The sequence below is a fragment of the Miscanthus floridulus genome, unplaced genomic scaffold (genome assembly GCF_019320115.1).
Source record: "Miscanthus floridulus cultivar M001 unplaced genomic scaffold, ASM1932011v1 os_1424, whole genome shotgun sequence".
Classification (NCBI taxonomy): domain Eukaryota; kingdom Viridiplantae; phylum Streptophyta; class Magnoliopsida; order Poales; family Poaceae; genus Miscanthus; species Miscanthus floridulus.
This window is the reverse complement of record NW_027097711.1, coordinates 7,500-22,712: the sequence shown is the minus strand read 5'-3', so window position 1 is coordinate 22,712 and position 15,213 is coordinate 7,500. Positions and strand designations below refer to the sequence as shown.

The following is a 15,213-nucleotide window of genomic DNA, read 5'->3' as shown; positions in this document are numbered from 1 at the left end:
TCGTGTGACTCATAGCTGAAGGATGCCCCACCCCCTGCTCTAGTTGGGGAGCCCCGAGCCTAGGGTCGAGGTGACCCGTAGGTCAGGAAGGAACTGGCTAGGACGACTCCCCGCCCCCGGGCCAAAGCAACGGGGGCGCGGGGTCGCATGCCTCGGGGAGGCGGCCGTGCCCTATAGGCCCGTCGCCGCTAGGTCTTGCCTTTAGAGTCATACCGCTCACCGCTCGGTATGTTTTCGATTGTTTCTTTTCAATCTTTTGATTTTGAGTCTTTTTGGAGTGTGACTTACCTGCGCCCTCTTTCAGTGGCCGGGTGATGACGGGGTTGAGCATCGCCCCAACTCTCGTGCAGGAGGCATGGAGGCCCACCCCGCAGCGTGTTGTGGCGAGCGGCGGGGGGAACAAGGTGGTGGTAGTGAGCCCTTCTCTTTCGGGGGTGGTTGCTGCTATAGTGATGGCAGCGGCAGCGGCATTGGCGGCAATTCTAGTGCCAATGGCAGAGGTTGCATCAGAGGTAATCCTTGTGGCCCCTCCTCCGTCAGTTGCGGTGGAAGAGGAGAGGGAGACTGAGCTCCCTGCCTCACTGGATGGGGGTTCCACAGCTCACCTTCATGGTTGGAGTAGAAGGCACCAGGGGAGACATGGTCGGGGTGGAGTTGGAATGCCCGGCGGTGGCCCATGCAACCGAGTTGGTAGACATCCCATCCGACGATGAGGCTGACGTCATGGAGGAGCCGCCAGTGTTGTCACAGGAGCTGGTGGTGATTCCATCGGAGGCTGGGCCCTCTGGCGGGCTGCTGAAGGGTGACTTGGAGTGGCCCTGCCTCGAGAACCCAGCAAATGTGCGGTTTGTCCTATCGGATTCAGAGGAAGCGTCAGCTCTAGGATATCCTTAGGGAGCAAGGACATGCCATAGTGTTCGAACTCGCCAACCTGTCCGCGAAGCTCGGAGACGCCTAGGACCGGGTTAAGTCCGCTCAGTAGTTAGTCGAGGTCGACCTGCAGCTTGCCATGGAGGTGAGTTTCTCATACTTGTTTTTGACCTCTGCATCTTTTGTTGGTTGCCTTAGCATGCTTGTTTTTTGTAGAGTCTGACGGGGATGTCGTCCCGCAAGTCCCGCTTCCTCCGAACGGAGCATGCCCGAGTGGCTGAGCTTGAGCATCAGCTAGAGTCTGCTCGTCGTGAGTCTCAGGACCAGGTGGCCAAGGCGACCACGGCACGGGCAGAGGGGCAGCGTGCAGCAGAGCGGGCGACCAACACCGAGCGAGGGCTCAAGGCAGCAAAGGCCTGTCAGGTGGAGATTGAGGTGGGGTTGTGGACGTCCCTTGCGAACACCAAGGTGGCACTCCAAGAGTCCCTGGTGGCCCTCGAGTCGGAGTGGAGTGCTTTGGTGTCGGAGCGGAGCTCCCTGGAGTTAGAGCAGAGGGCCCTAGAGTCGGAGCAGAGGGCCCAGTCTAAGATGGACCAGGAGGTGCTCGTGCTCTGAAGCCGGGTGATGGGGATGGAGGACGCAAGCGCCCGGCTGCACAAGCAGGTGGCCCTACAGGCAGAGGACCTCTCCACCCTTGAGAACTTTCACATCAATACGTACCTTTTCTGTTTCTTGTTGTGTTGGTTTTTCCTTCAACCTGTTTCTGAGCTTGTCGTTCTTCTCTTAGAGCTGGGTGGAAGGGTGAAGACACTGGGAGCTGGACCTGGAGACGATCAAGGCGCCCTTTAGCCAGAATGTAGAGGAGCTAGCCAAGTCCCGTGAAGAGCGACGTGCTCTCGAGGGGGATCTCAACTAGATCCACAACATTGCCCAGCTGGTTGTCTCGGAAGTCTTCAGGTCAGTGCCAAGCACTAGCGCGCCTGCCGTCTAGCTGGCGGAGGTCCTGGACGCTGTCTAGGATCTTATTAGGAGCGGGCTGTTCTACGGAGTGTCGGGGGTGCTGACTTTGGTGGCGACGCACAACCCGAACCTAGACTTCGCTGCCATCTGCAGTGGGTATGTCGAAGGCTTAAGCATGGAGGACATCCAAACGATCGGGGAGAGCTTACTGCCGCAAGCAAGGTCGGTGGCAGAGCAAGTCTCTACCTAGTGGGTGATGGACGTCCATCATGAAGACATGGCCAAAAGCATGCGTGGGGAGGATGCTACCTAGCTTGCGGACAGTGTGGAGCCTAGGTCAGAGGTGAACGTCGCCCCGGCTTTGATCGAGCCGAATGTCGTGCCACCGGGGAGTGAGTAGCTCGTGCCCTCGTCGGTCGCACCGACAGCAGATGCCGTCAGGCCGGTCTAATAGCTTGTAAAATATAAGTAATTTAGTGAACATAAAAGTTTAAGTTTGTGGGGGAGCCCTCGTGTAAATGTTCATGTGTGCTTAATGACTATAGTCGGTTTTGTTTTCTGTGATGGAGTTGCTATGTTCGGGGGAGCATGTTCCCTTTCATTCCTTAGTTTTCCCTTAGCATAATTTTGTTTTTTGTTCTTCCTTTCTTGTACCTGCCTATTTGTCCCATAGGCCACAACCTTGGGAGCCCAAGGCATGGCCCGCGAGGCTCAGCTGCTCATAATCGTAGGGAAAGGTGGGGTGTGATCGGTTGAAATGTTTTTAAAGCAAAGCTACGTAAGGCAAATTAAAGGAACAAACTATTCCTTTGGTTGGGTAGGAAGGGATTTCACCATATGATAGTAAACAAAACAGGGAGGTAGTCATTAAGCATAATGATAGTAGTGTACCCTAGTGGAGCCCCTGAGTGCCGCGGGCCAAAAAAGTGTTCGGGTCGGGGTGCTTTTTATAGGAGCATATGCTAAGTAAACAATGGTAAGATTGAAGCTTAGGGGAAAAATGACATAGTTGTTCCAAGCGTTCGGAGAGAAGGGCGTCATTGTCGTCCTTCAGTCGGTAGGCGTCCGGTCGGATTACTTCATCCTTTAGTTGTCCAGATCCTTGCCCGCTACGCCCCCTTTCTCGGTCGCTGCTCCTTTGCCTTTTCCTTCCTTTGTCCTGCCAGCCTACCGCAGAAGGTGCTTGAGGAGATGGCAGTCCTTGTAGAGGTGTTTTATGGGGTAGTCGTGGTTGGTACACGGGCTCTCCATGAGCCTGTGGAAGTGGCCGGAAGGGCCCTGCTAGGGTGCATGCCCGTATGATCAGCCGTGGCGACCAACGCGGAGTTGGCCAGTTGGTGGTGATTGTTTCTGTTCTTTTCCCCCTTTGTGTGGAGGGGCACTTGTCCTGATCCTGATGCTTGGCCTTGCCCTTGTCTTGGCCTCTGTCGGAGCACGGTGGGAGCGGCGTTTGTTGGGGGTTTTGGAGAAAGGTCCGCGGTCCTGGGCCATCAGGGCTAGGACTCCAGTCGCTGCTGCGTGTGTCTCAGTTCGGTCCAAGCCATGCATATACAGACGATCGGTGCGAAGCGGTCGCCGAGTCAAGGTGAGGTGCCAATGCGGCCTCCTGTGCTGCGCTCAGTGATTGTAGCGGCGATCGGGTGGAGCGACCCATCTGCTGCATCCTCGTTCCCCTGACGGGGAGCGAGGCCATGAGTCGGTGTTGTGATATGGAGCACTCCACTTGTTGAACGGTGGCGGTCCCCACTAGTGCTCGGAGGTTCTAGTGGATCGCCTGTTCACAAGGGTCGATCGGCTCGGACAGGCCGCGTAGAAGCATTGCCGCAGCGACGATGTTTTGACTGGCCCGAGCAAACTATGGGGGATCGGTCCCACTATCCATGGTGTTGTGCCAGACCTGACGGGTGTGACCCCAGGCGCCGCTCGTCGGTCTATGCGCATGGGGCGTAGTGTGGTGCGCTGAGCGCGCCGGCGCAGTTGGTGGCTGGTGCAGCCACTATCGTCATAGTTCCTCGCCATGCTCTCGTGTGATCTCGGGGGTCTCCGCATGAGGGTCTGGTGAGGTGCGAGTCTGTGAGGACCTTGCTTCTACCGGTGAGTGTCCTAGAGCGTCCACTATGGCGCACTCCTAGGACGGACGGTGGCTAGGCGCCATGTTGCCAATGCTAGAGCCGTCACTCTCGCCATCATCATCCATGAGGTTGAGGAAACAGGTGGGAGCATAGCTCGCCATTCCCTTGAATTCAGATGTGAGAGGGGGTAGGGCTAGCATCCTTCGGAGCCCCCAGGCATATGTGTTCATGGAAGATGAGAGGCCGTAGGGGAACTGGTCGTATGGCGGTCGCATCAGGGAGAACAGGGTTCCTCCAGATATTCAGCAGAAGATAGAGAATAGTAAGTAAATAACAGCGTGTACATTATTCACAGTGGGGTTTGACCAGAGAGTTTGCTCAAAAAGCATCGCAAATGTCGTGTTGTCGAAGTCATGCGTCCTGGAGTTGATGGAGGGCGCCCCTCCGACGGGTGCCGGGACATGAGCCTCCTCGTGGAGGTGTAGTACGCCGAGCCAGACGGCGACGAAGTCCAGGATTCCAAAGAGGAAGGCCTGGGATGGCTCGAAGACGGGTGGAGCTCGCATCCCAGCCGGTAAGAGTGCAGGAAACTCCAACGAGCCAAAGTGAATCGTATCGCCCGAGCCCACCACGGCGAGGGTGGTAGAAAAGTGGGCCATCTGATGACCAAAAAGTGTTGAACATACATCGTCTTCCCCACGGACGACGCCAACTGTCGGTGCAGAAAGTGACCAACTAGTGAATATTTGTAGTTTTGCCATACATTGTGATCGGAGGTGGCCTAGCACTACATGACATAGGGTTTATACTGGTTCAGGCAACGTGCCCTATGTCCTGTTTGGGTAAGTCAGTGACTTTATTCCTAAGCCCAGGTGCTTGAAGTTTGTAGTGGGGTTACAAACGAGAAGGAGAAAGAAGGGTTGTACAAGAGGTCCGGTCGGCTGCGGTCGGAAGGGCCGAGAGCGACAGGATCTACGCTATGAGTTAAGTGTTCAAGCGTGTGCTTGAGGTCCGAACCCGACGGTTCTATGGTTGTGAGCTAGTGAACTTGATCGGTGCTTGTTAACTTAAGGAAGGCTCTCCTATGTTGGAGGGAGCGCATCCCCTTTTATAGATAAAGGGGATGGCTTTACAAGTGAGAGGGTGAGAGTACGTATGCTACTGAGCTTTGTTGCCCATGCCGACGGGTACAAGATAATGGTAGGCGTCTACAACACTGTTGATGTCATTGTATAATGTCAGATGCATGTGGGAGGTCATGTTGCTTTCTTCATGAATGGTAGATGTCGGTACCTACAAATACTGTTTGATGCCTAGAGGCATGTGAGGAGTTTCACCACGTTGACCCGGTACGGTAAATCCCGGCCCCCACAACAATATTGATGCCCAGAGGCATGTGGGGGGAGCCTTACCATATGGTAGTTTAGCGGTGCCCACAATACTATAGAGGGAGATGTTGGTGCCTACAATACTGTTTGTGTAAGGGTGGTTCTAGAGTACTATTCCTGCAGGCGTATAGGGTATGGTCCTTGGTATCGTGGTTTGACTTGCGCGCCTTGGCTTGCTTTCTCCGTTTGTCCCCTGGTCCTTTCTGAGCGGGCATCCCCAGTCGGATGGCCCCAGTCGGCTCTGGTTGTGCTAGTTGGAGAAGAGCGGTGAGCAGGGTTCCTGCAAACCCCGGTCGGAGACGCGGGGTCAGAGTCGGAAGTAGTGTTTGGGCCAGGCCTTCTGATCGGAGAGGCTGTCCGGAGGTGGCTAGAATCCAAAGCGAGCGCTCTGGTCGGAGAGCTAGGCCGAAGTAGTCGATGAGCGGGCATTGTTCCTCTTTGGCCAGACCTTCCAGTCAGTGACTGGACCACCCTTCCGGCCTGTTCTTTTAGACTCTTGGGCCGACCCATGAGGTACGTGTTGTCTGCTCGGGCCGAGCCTTGGCGTGGAAGTCGGTCCCCGAGGGACCCTGGGTTTATGAACCCAATAGGTCCATAATGCCACATGGGGACATTTGCAAGAGCAAGATAAGTTTTCAAAGATGTTTACATGTGGTATCTTTTAGCTTTACATGTGGTATCTTTTAGCATCATATAACCTTGCCCTTTGCATTGTATCCTAGCAAGTAAATAGTTTTTAAATTCAAATTTTTTTATCATTTGCTTGTTTTGGTCGTGTTGTCATCAATCACCAAAAAGGGGGAGATTGTAAGGAAAATGGACCCTATGACCATTTACTTTGTATTTTGGTGTTTGATGACCAACACAACCAAATTGGACTAATGAATTTGCAAGTAATTGTTTTGTAGTTCAATAGGGTGCAAGACGTGACTTGGACGAAGGTGACATGATGATCCAATGATCAACACCTTAAGCAAGACCCTAGGAGCACAAGAGAAGACCCATGATATCAAGCAAAGTCCAAGCACAAAGATGGGAACCAAGCCAGACGCAAGATCACAAAGAAACGAACTCGGCAGCTGTGACCAAATGCTGAGCAGCAGTGACCGGACGCTGAGGATTCAAGCGACCGGATGCGACGATGACACTTTTCACTATTGTGATAATGGCTCAGCACTAACCAGCCACTGGAGGGCAATTGATCAGACACAAGAACAACATCGTCCGATCGAGTCCAGTGAGGTTCCAAAGTGGTGCCAGCGCGACTGGACGCGTCCAATCAATAGTGACCGGACTCAGTAGTGCGTCCGATGAACACGCACACTCAATAGTCGGGATGACCGGACGCGTTCGGTCAGGACGACAGCAGCGTCTGGTCAGTAGCAGAAATGCTGGGTTTCATCCCCAACGGCTACTTTCTTGGTGGGACTTATAAATAGACCCCCAACCGACCATTTGAGATTTGTGTTGATATACCATTTTAGTGATCTCCACTTGCATAGTGCTTAGTGATTCATTAGGTGATTAACGTAGGTGCTTTGCGAAGTGCTTAGGATGATTAGAATACCGCTTATGCGCTTGCTCTAGGTTTAGGCCTAGTGTTTAGTGAGGTTTGCACACCTCTTATAATTCGGTGCTTGCGTGCACCATTGTTGTACATCGGAGGGGCTTGTAGTCTTGCGAGATCACACCAACCACGTTTGTGGTGTGGCCTCCACCATGTACCGAAGGGAACAAGTCCTACGGCGGTTCGGCCATAAGCTTGATAGTGAAGACAGTGGGGAGCGGTCTGAGAGAGGCTTGCAGTGATGGCTTGACCAACCCAGCTGGCTTGAGCCATGAACCGACGGTGATGGCTTGCTCAACACTGCCGGCTTGAGACACAAGCCGACAGTGTAGGCTTGCTCAACACTACTGGCTTGAGCCAAGAACCGACACTCTTGAAGCAACCATCACTATCAGTTGGATCTATAAACTGGCAGTGTTGTTCAATTGGACACTGCCGGGTGGAGCCAAGAACCGACACTGTTGCTTGTAGATTAGTGTCAGTTCTTAGGAACCGTCAGTGATGTCCACCCCCATCACTGCCGGTAAGCCACTTTCGATTTAAAATCTGGCAGTGAAGGGGTTTTTGAACTGACAGTGATGTCCATGTGGGGTAGTGTAGGCACACATGCTATAAATTAGAATGGTAACAATATAGCTTAAGTATTTTATTGGATATTTCACGTATAAGAAAAGAGCAAGTAATGATTGTTGTAGTTAATCCATGAAATAGTTATAGGTTTTCATGATTTGTAAATGAAAGCCAAGTAATAGATCATGAGTCCTAGATTGTACTGTTTTTGTATCAACCTACTAGTGCATGGACCTTTAAAACAACCCTTCTGGTGAATGCATGCCAATCACATGTTATCAAAAAGTTTTTCTTGATTTCCTTTTTTTTTGTTTGAGGAAATGGAATTGTTTCCAGCTAGGCTTGCGACCACACATAGCCATGCTTTTACAACATTTCATCAGGTAATCACATCATCAACACTAAAACACATTTCAACGATAATTCTATCCCATTCTAGCTGATATATGCCATCAATTAGAAGTTATTATGTATTCACCACACTGAACTGCATGTTGTTCCATAATATCTCTATAGCCAATATGGCCATTAGCTGCATACATGGCTTGATCATCACGTACTTTTAGAACTTTTTTTACATGATTTACATTAACGACACTAGTGGCTTGATCATCATGTACTTTTAGAACTTTTTTAGCTGCATACATGGCTTGATCATCGCCATTAGCGTCGCTGGCGATGACCGAGCACCGAGGAGCGAGGAGTCCACGACGTCGCTAGTGATGTCCGAGCACCAAGAAGCGAGGAGTCCCTAGTGTTGCTAGCGATGAATGAGCACCAAGGAGTGAGGAGTCCCCGGCGTCGCTAGCGATGACCGAGCATTGAGGAGCGAGGAGTCCCCAGCATCGCTGGCGATGTCCGAGCATCGAGGAGTGAGGAGTCCCCGTCGTCGCTGGCGATGACCGAGCACCGAGGAGCGAGAAGTCCTCGGCGTAGGCAGCGATGTCCGAGCACTGTGGAGCGAGGAGTCTCCGGTGTCGCTAGTGATGACCGAGCACCGAGGAGTGAGGAGTCCCCGGCGTCACTGGCGATGACCGAGCATCGAGGAGCGAGGAATCCCCGGCGTAGGCGGCGATGTTCGAGTAGCGAGGAGTTCCCGACATAGCTGGTGATATCCGAGCACCGAGGAGTTCCCGGCGTAGGCGGCGATGTCTGAGCACTGAGGAGCGAGGAGTCCCCGGCATCGCTAGTGATGTCCGAGCACCGAGGAGCGAGGAGTCCCCGACGTCGCTGGCGAGGTCCAAGCGCTGAGGGGTTGTTGGCATAGCTGACAAAGCCGAGCACCGAGGAGTTCCCAGTGTAACTGGCGAGGTTCGAGCACCGAGGAGTTCCCGGCGTAGCTGACAAAGTCCGAGCACCGAGGAGTTCCTGGTGCTTCTGGCGAGGTCCAAGCACCGAGGAGTCCCCGGCGTCGCTGGTGATGTCTGAGCACCGAGGAGTCCCCGGCGTAGCTGGCGACAAGCGTGCGGTGAAGTGTGCCCACTTAGTCCTTGAGCACGAAGAATCTGAGCACCGAGGAGTAACCAGCATAGCTGGCGATGAAGCACGAGCGATAAATAGTCTGGTCAACTGGTCGGCGGCGAAGTGAGCGTTGAGTAGAAATGACTGGCGAACAGTCCGATCAACTGGTCGGTGATGAACTCCATGAACCTAGCGGTTCGACCAGTTGATCGGTGGAGAAGTCCGAGCACCAGGTGATCCGATCACTTGGACTCTGATCCTGCAAAACAAATATGTAGAATGGGTAGTACATGATATAAAAGTATATGAACTCCGGAGAAAAATTAGCAATAGCGTATGCAGTTCGGCGATCAGTTGGTGTGAGGATATATTTATGTTTAATATAAACCACCCAAATAGTTAGTGTGTAGCTGAGTCTCCAGCCCTAGCTAGCCCATAGTCCATAACGTCGAGCGCGGGAGCCCGTGCACGTGTAGGAGGAACAGACATCACCAAGGAGCCATAGCCGACCACCCATAATGCAGAGCGCGGAGCACGTAGCACGTGTAGGGAGGAGCCAGAGACAGGGCCGTCTCTAGGGACATCCGAGCATCAACATGACTGTTCGGGGGTTCAGAAAATCATTTGGAGAGCAAACATGAAGAAAATAGCTCGGAGAAACATTATGGTGATATATGGAGACTGGAGAATGTTTAGGAAAATATTAAAGCGTGACTTAGCTTGATTGTCGCTGGATAGAGTAGTCGGCATGTCGCGATGTCCTTATAGATGCATATGGCTAGGCAGCTCAGATGCTCACTTGACAGCTCGGAGGACAAACACAACTTCTCGGAGTTCTTGATCTGGTCGGAGTAGTCGAATTTGGCGGGCGGAATTGGCTTGTCGATGACGCTGCTGATAAAGCAGTTTAGGATCGTGACGAGGTGGTTGCTCCTAGGCGTGGTTGGATCTTGTCGTGAAGGGTAGCAGCCACCACGGCGCTATTGGTGGTCGTACGGGTGTAGCACCACATCGTTCTAGGGAATCATCTAGCGCTTGTTGGCAGCCAGGCGTCATGATGAGATCCGATCGGTACATGGAGAAAAATTAATCTGGATTAGATATTTGAAGAGCAAATCGATCTAATCAAGAACGTTGCTAAGAACGACTCACCCGGTTTTTTTAGTTATTGATGAAAATAGCCATCTAGCTCATCATGGATCGAGCGCACACCCCTACCTGGCGCGCCAACTGTCAACAGAATATTGTCAGCAGTCCACCGAGGGGTATTTCCGCGATGGTAGATTTGTCTGTGGGGGTGCACGTAATCAGGAACCAGATGGTGACACAAGGCACAGAGATAGGGATATAGACAGGTTCGGGCTATCTGATTGACGTAATACCCTACGTCCTATGTCTTTGGTGTATTATATTGAGATGTAGTAGATCGATCTTGATGTATCTTATCAGCTAGGGGACCCTGCCTCTCCTTATATACTCTAGAGGGGTAGGGTTACAAGGTAAGTATCCTATTTGGTACTATACAATGTCTTGCGGTGCACGCCGAGCAGCGCCGTGCACGCCTTGATCTTGTGGGCCGGGCCACCTCTGATGGTGCGGCCCATGTCTTGTCTTCTAGATACCGGGGGCCATACCCCCATAGGTTGCATGGTAGAATTTCTTGTGAGCCATTACCTTGTTGTAACCTATACCCTTGCACACCCGCTGTTAAGTTAGATGCTCGCTTACTTACTTGCTACTACTTCTACTATGCATTATATCTGTGATGTGATGCATGGTGGAGGATTGTATATGAGTGGTTAAGGCACTAGGTGCCAGTAATATGGTAACAACCGGGGAGATCTTGGCATGCGTTTTGGGTGTGTGGTGAGGGTTGAGTCAATTGAGCAGGATCTTACGACGAGTCATTGGACGAATCTTGCCAGGGGGTGTGACGTGGGCATCCCCTATGAGTGGTGCCTGTGGCGGGTGTATGTGAGATGAGGAGATCATGGGGTGGAGTGTATTTGTGGGATGAAGCCCCGGGATGGAAGTGCCATCGAGGCATGGAGTGTTGGATATTCCCTTTGAGAAGATATCCTGTCCGGTCCTCCTAAAGACTGGTATGTCAAGAGAACCAGATCATAGGACCCTACGTACACACCACTCGCTCCTGAATGGGCGGGGGACGGTTACCCGACTAGATAGGACGGTGCCACTACTGCTAGGTTGGAAGTGGATAGTGTAGGGAGTTATGAGCGTATGGCCCACACCCTCCTAAGACAGCGTAGTGACCTTTGGGGGGACGGTACTATGTCTCACAGTCTCAGCGTGTCGGTGGACTTTGGGGTGGCCCAAGGCTAAGTGGTAGGGTGGCACCATACTGGTTGGGAGGTAGTCGGTATCAGCCTAGGCGGGGCACCACCGATGATGGTGATCTTGTGGTTCCAGGTGTACACACTCTGCAGAGTTGATCGATCTATACGTATAGACACGTCCTCGGGTATGGACATTCCTATGACCTACTCTTCCCTTGATTAGTGAGTGGAGTCCTTTCTTCTCTCCGCATGGGTTCTTGTGTTGGTTTCTAGCTTTGGCCGATGAGGTAAGGTACGAGCGGGAGTCATCCTTGTCACCTAGAGAGTGTGAGAGTGGTGAGATGGGTGTAATGCGAAGGGAGAACGTGTGGATGAGATGGATTAAAACTTAACGAAATATTATTAAAACTTGACATACTCACATAGGAAAATTACAACCACAAATAGGTCTTTTGCTCTACCCTTGCATTCCACTACCACAAAGCAAACGCAAAGCATAGGGTGGGAGCCAGTGGCCAATACAAATCGTACTGATAATTGTTTGACAGGTTCTGAGCCCGAGTACGACTACCAAGGAGACGATTGAGAGGATTAGAGGTCTTGTTCCTACGCTCAAGTCTAGTTGAGAAGATGGAGTCAACGTCTGCTGCCCTTCTACTTGATATTGTTCTGGATGCTGCATGCTCTGAGTGATTCCGCCAAGTGGCGTTGTAATAATGAGTAAACCTTGCTATTTGTACTCTCTTGAGACATTTATTCGATGTATGACTGTGATATCGACTGTTATTTGATAATGTGATGGGATAATCACCTGGGACTATCACATTATACTTTGAATTGTGGATTTCCCTTCGAGGAAATCGGGACCGTTTCACTCACCCACCCTCAGCCTCCATTTCCTTCCCCCGTGCGGCGCTTGCGCCTCCCTCTCCCTCTATCTCTCCCACGCGGAGCACAGGAGCCAACGGTGGCCAGCTCTCTCTTCCCGTGCTGCTGGAGGCTGTGAGATCTGGCGAGGAGGGGCCTGGATCTGGCAAGAAGGAACCCGATCCGACAAGGAGGAGCTCGGATCTAGCGAGGACGAAGCCGATTCGGTGAGGAGGAGCCCGGATCCGGTGGGCTCGTGCGGCGGCGGGGCTCAGTGGCGAGGTAGGAAGGCGGCTCCTTGCGACGGGTGGGCCGATGACGCTGGACGGATCCTCCTCCCGGTGGGCGGATCTGGCGAGCTGTAGTGCAGATCCGACAAGCGGAGCGGTGGCACGGGGATGGACTCATTGGGCTTGTCCACGGGTTTTTTTTGTTTATTTATTTAATTTACCGAGGCGGGCATTTGAACCGCCTCGGGAAAGATCGATTAACTATGACCTATAGTCCGAGGCGGTTGTGATGCCCGGCTCGGTTAACCTATTTTGCCCACCTCCAAAAAAATTTATGTAGTAGTAATGGCTGGCATTGGTGTTTGGTGAGTTCGTATGGTGTGCTACAGAAACTGCAAATGTATAGTGGTATATATCTACTTAACCCTATAATATAACTAAATGTATATTGGAAAAATATGGAGTTGCCAAGCAAATTAGAAAAACAGTAAATATGGAGCAAAAAGCATATAAACCAGTAATTGATGAGTTAAACACGGGACATACTAAAATTAGCAAATTCATCGATGTTATTCTCCTTTCTGTTCATGCATATTCCTTTGAGGGTATGACATTTCGTTCTATTTCCAGAACGATCTCAGTTGACCACTAAAAACTTTGATAGACACAAATATTTCAATTGGCCACATAAATTTTGATTTAGCTGAGCAGTCATCAAAATTTCTTGAACATCACTGCATATTGAATATTTTCCAAACACATCATAAGAAATGCCACTGGGGCCATCGATCTAATATGTTGATTGACCCTTACCTGTTTTCTTGGGGTGATGACCTATCAAAGATAAATTTCTTTATAATTAGTTTTAAAGAAAATATTATTATTCTGAATGTAAAAAAAAAAAGAACCTGATGATGTAGAGGAAAAGAGCAGTAAATAATATTAACGATGGCCAAAGGTTCTTTCACCAAGAACTTCATCCATGGATATATCTGAGTGACTTATTATCACACACATGACATATTTTAATTTATTTTTTAATATTGAGCGTACGCTCAGTACAATTACACGGTATTTCACGACCCCAGAGATTATTTAGATAGGTCTAAACCCGGCCAGATGATACAAGGGACTTAATAACCTGCTGATGCAACATACCGTGTCTATATATAGAAATATCCGTCCTGCGTATGCATGGGAATGCAAGCATATATCTCTAACAAGCATACGTCAGTTTGCAAGGATTGTTGGGCATTTTGCAGCAGATATCTCTAGGACGAAAGTCGCGGGCCGTATTTGTCAGCTTCCTTCCGAGATTTATGCCCTTCATAGAACCGGTTCCTTCATTATTGCTTCCATATGAATTTGCCAGCAAGGTGGTTTCTTGTGCCTTTGTTCCAAGAAAACTTGCATGATCAAAGTATCCAATAGTGCACATCATGTTCATCAAAATGAGCAGTGCCACCGTTGTAGGCTTCATCTGCGTATAAGTTAGATGCATGTGTACGTGTTAGGCTTCAATTTCTGATGACACAATAAAAGGGAATTGTATATTGAATCCTACCGAACAAAATAAAACCGATGAGCTAACAGAAATAAAAGGACTCACCGCTGATAGCTGATTAGTTGAGGGCTTGTGTTGTTGATAACTGAAGATACACTTGGGCACGCTATATATAGCCATATTAATAGAAAAGTAGCTGTCTAGGTGAATATGACGCTCATGACATTATGCGACTGGGGTTGGGGAGCTGAAAGCCATTGCATGACAACAGGTCTTGCATTGGCGCATTATGTCGCGCTACTACAGAACCATCCAGTACTGGTGGTTCCAAACCACAACTATTGCAAGAATTGGTGTCGGCAGTGGGCAAACGGTGCTGATGACTCCTACTTCTGCTAGGTCATAAAGCAAGTGTCAAAGGCTACCAGTGATGGTTTAAAGGCTGGTTTGAAAAACTACCACACTATGCCACCGATTATAGAGATATATAGGGTCTTTGTAGCATTGGGCATTTTAACCATCACTAGAAAAGCATTTCTAGCGCAATTTCGTTAAGAAATCCACACCTAAAATACATTTTTCAGGGGTGTTGCTTTACGGCAACAGCCCTTGAAAGTCCTTAGTTTTTAGAAGTACAAAAGGAGTATTAGTAAAACATACAGTAAACTCAAGACTTTCATCTTAACTTGAGGATTAATAAATATGTAGCAATCAGTAAGACTAATAATATTTGAAAACCAAAATTTAGATTCATGATGTTATAAGATATTGATTGGAAAAGAGACACCATAGTTTAAGCTTTTTTTTTAGATAAGGACCATAGTTTAAGATAAGGTATCAACTAAATGTATATTGAAGATACATAGACATTGCCAAGCAAATGGGGAAAACAATAAATTTCGATGAAAAATATATATAGATAAGTTTATAACAACCCAACATGGACTAAAGAATATCCATTATGCCTACTGTTTCAGAAGATAAACAAAAAGGAAATAATGTACAATTGATATATTAATTTTTATTGGTCAAAGATACTAAACAATGCATAATACTTCTGTCTTCTAAGATTCTCGCCCATGCTCTCGCATGGGCTGTTGGACTAGTTTTATAAACTAAATTGGATGTCCTCATTTGTATTTTTACTACCAAACCGGCTTTAGTTCTTTTTGTTCGCATGATATGGTAGGGCACATACATCTAAACACAAAAATGGAGCAACCAGTAAATCATACCCTAAAAATAACCGAAAATGTGCTGAACCAAATTGTATATCATGAAACTGTAAGTGATTAGTGATTACTCTCTCTTTTGAGAAAGAAACATGGGACTTCATTAATGAGGGATAGACTAAAATTAGCAAACTCATAGATGTTATTCTCCTTTCTGTGTATGCATGTTCCTTTGAGGGTATGGCATTTTACCCT

The 15,213-nt window shown here is 49.6% G+C and overlaps 1 long non-coding RNA gene across 1 annotated transcript; it reads right to left on the bottom strand.

The window, feature by feature from the left end:
* Positions 1-13,303: 13,303 nt before the first annotated feature.
* Positions 13,304-14,028, bottom strand: LOC136534027 (uncharacterized). The gene is made up of 2 exons (XR_010778639.1): positions 13,892-14,028; positions 13,304-13,762 (listed from the first exon to the last, which is right to left on the bottom strand). It is a non-coding gene; the product is annotated as an uncharacterized lncRNA (long non-coding RNA).
* Between the last annotated feature and the right edge of the window lie 1,185 nt (positions 14,029-15,213).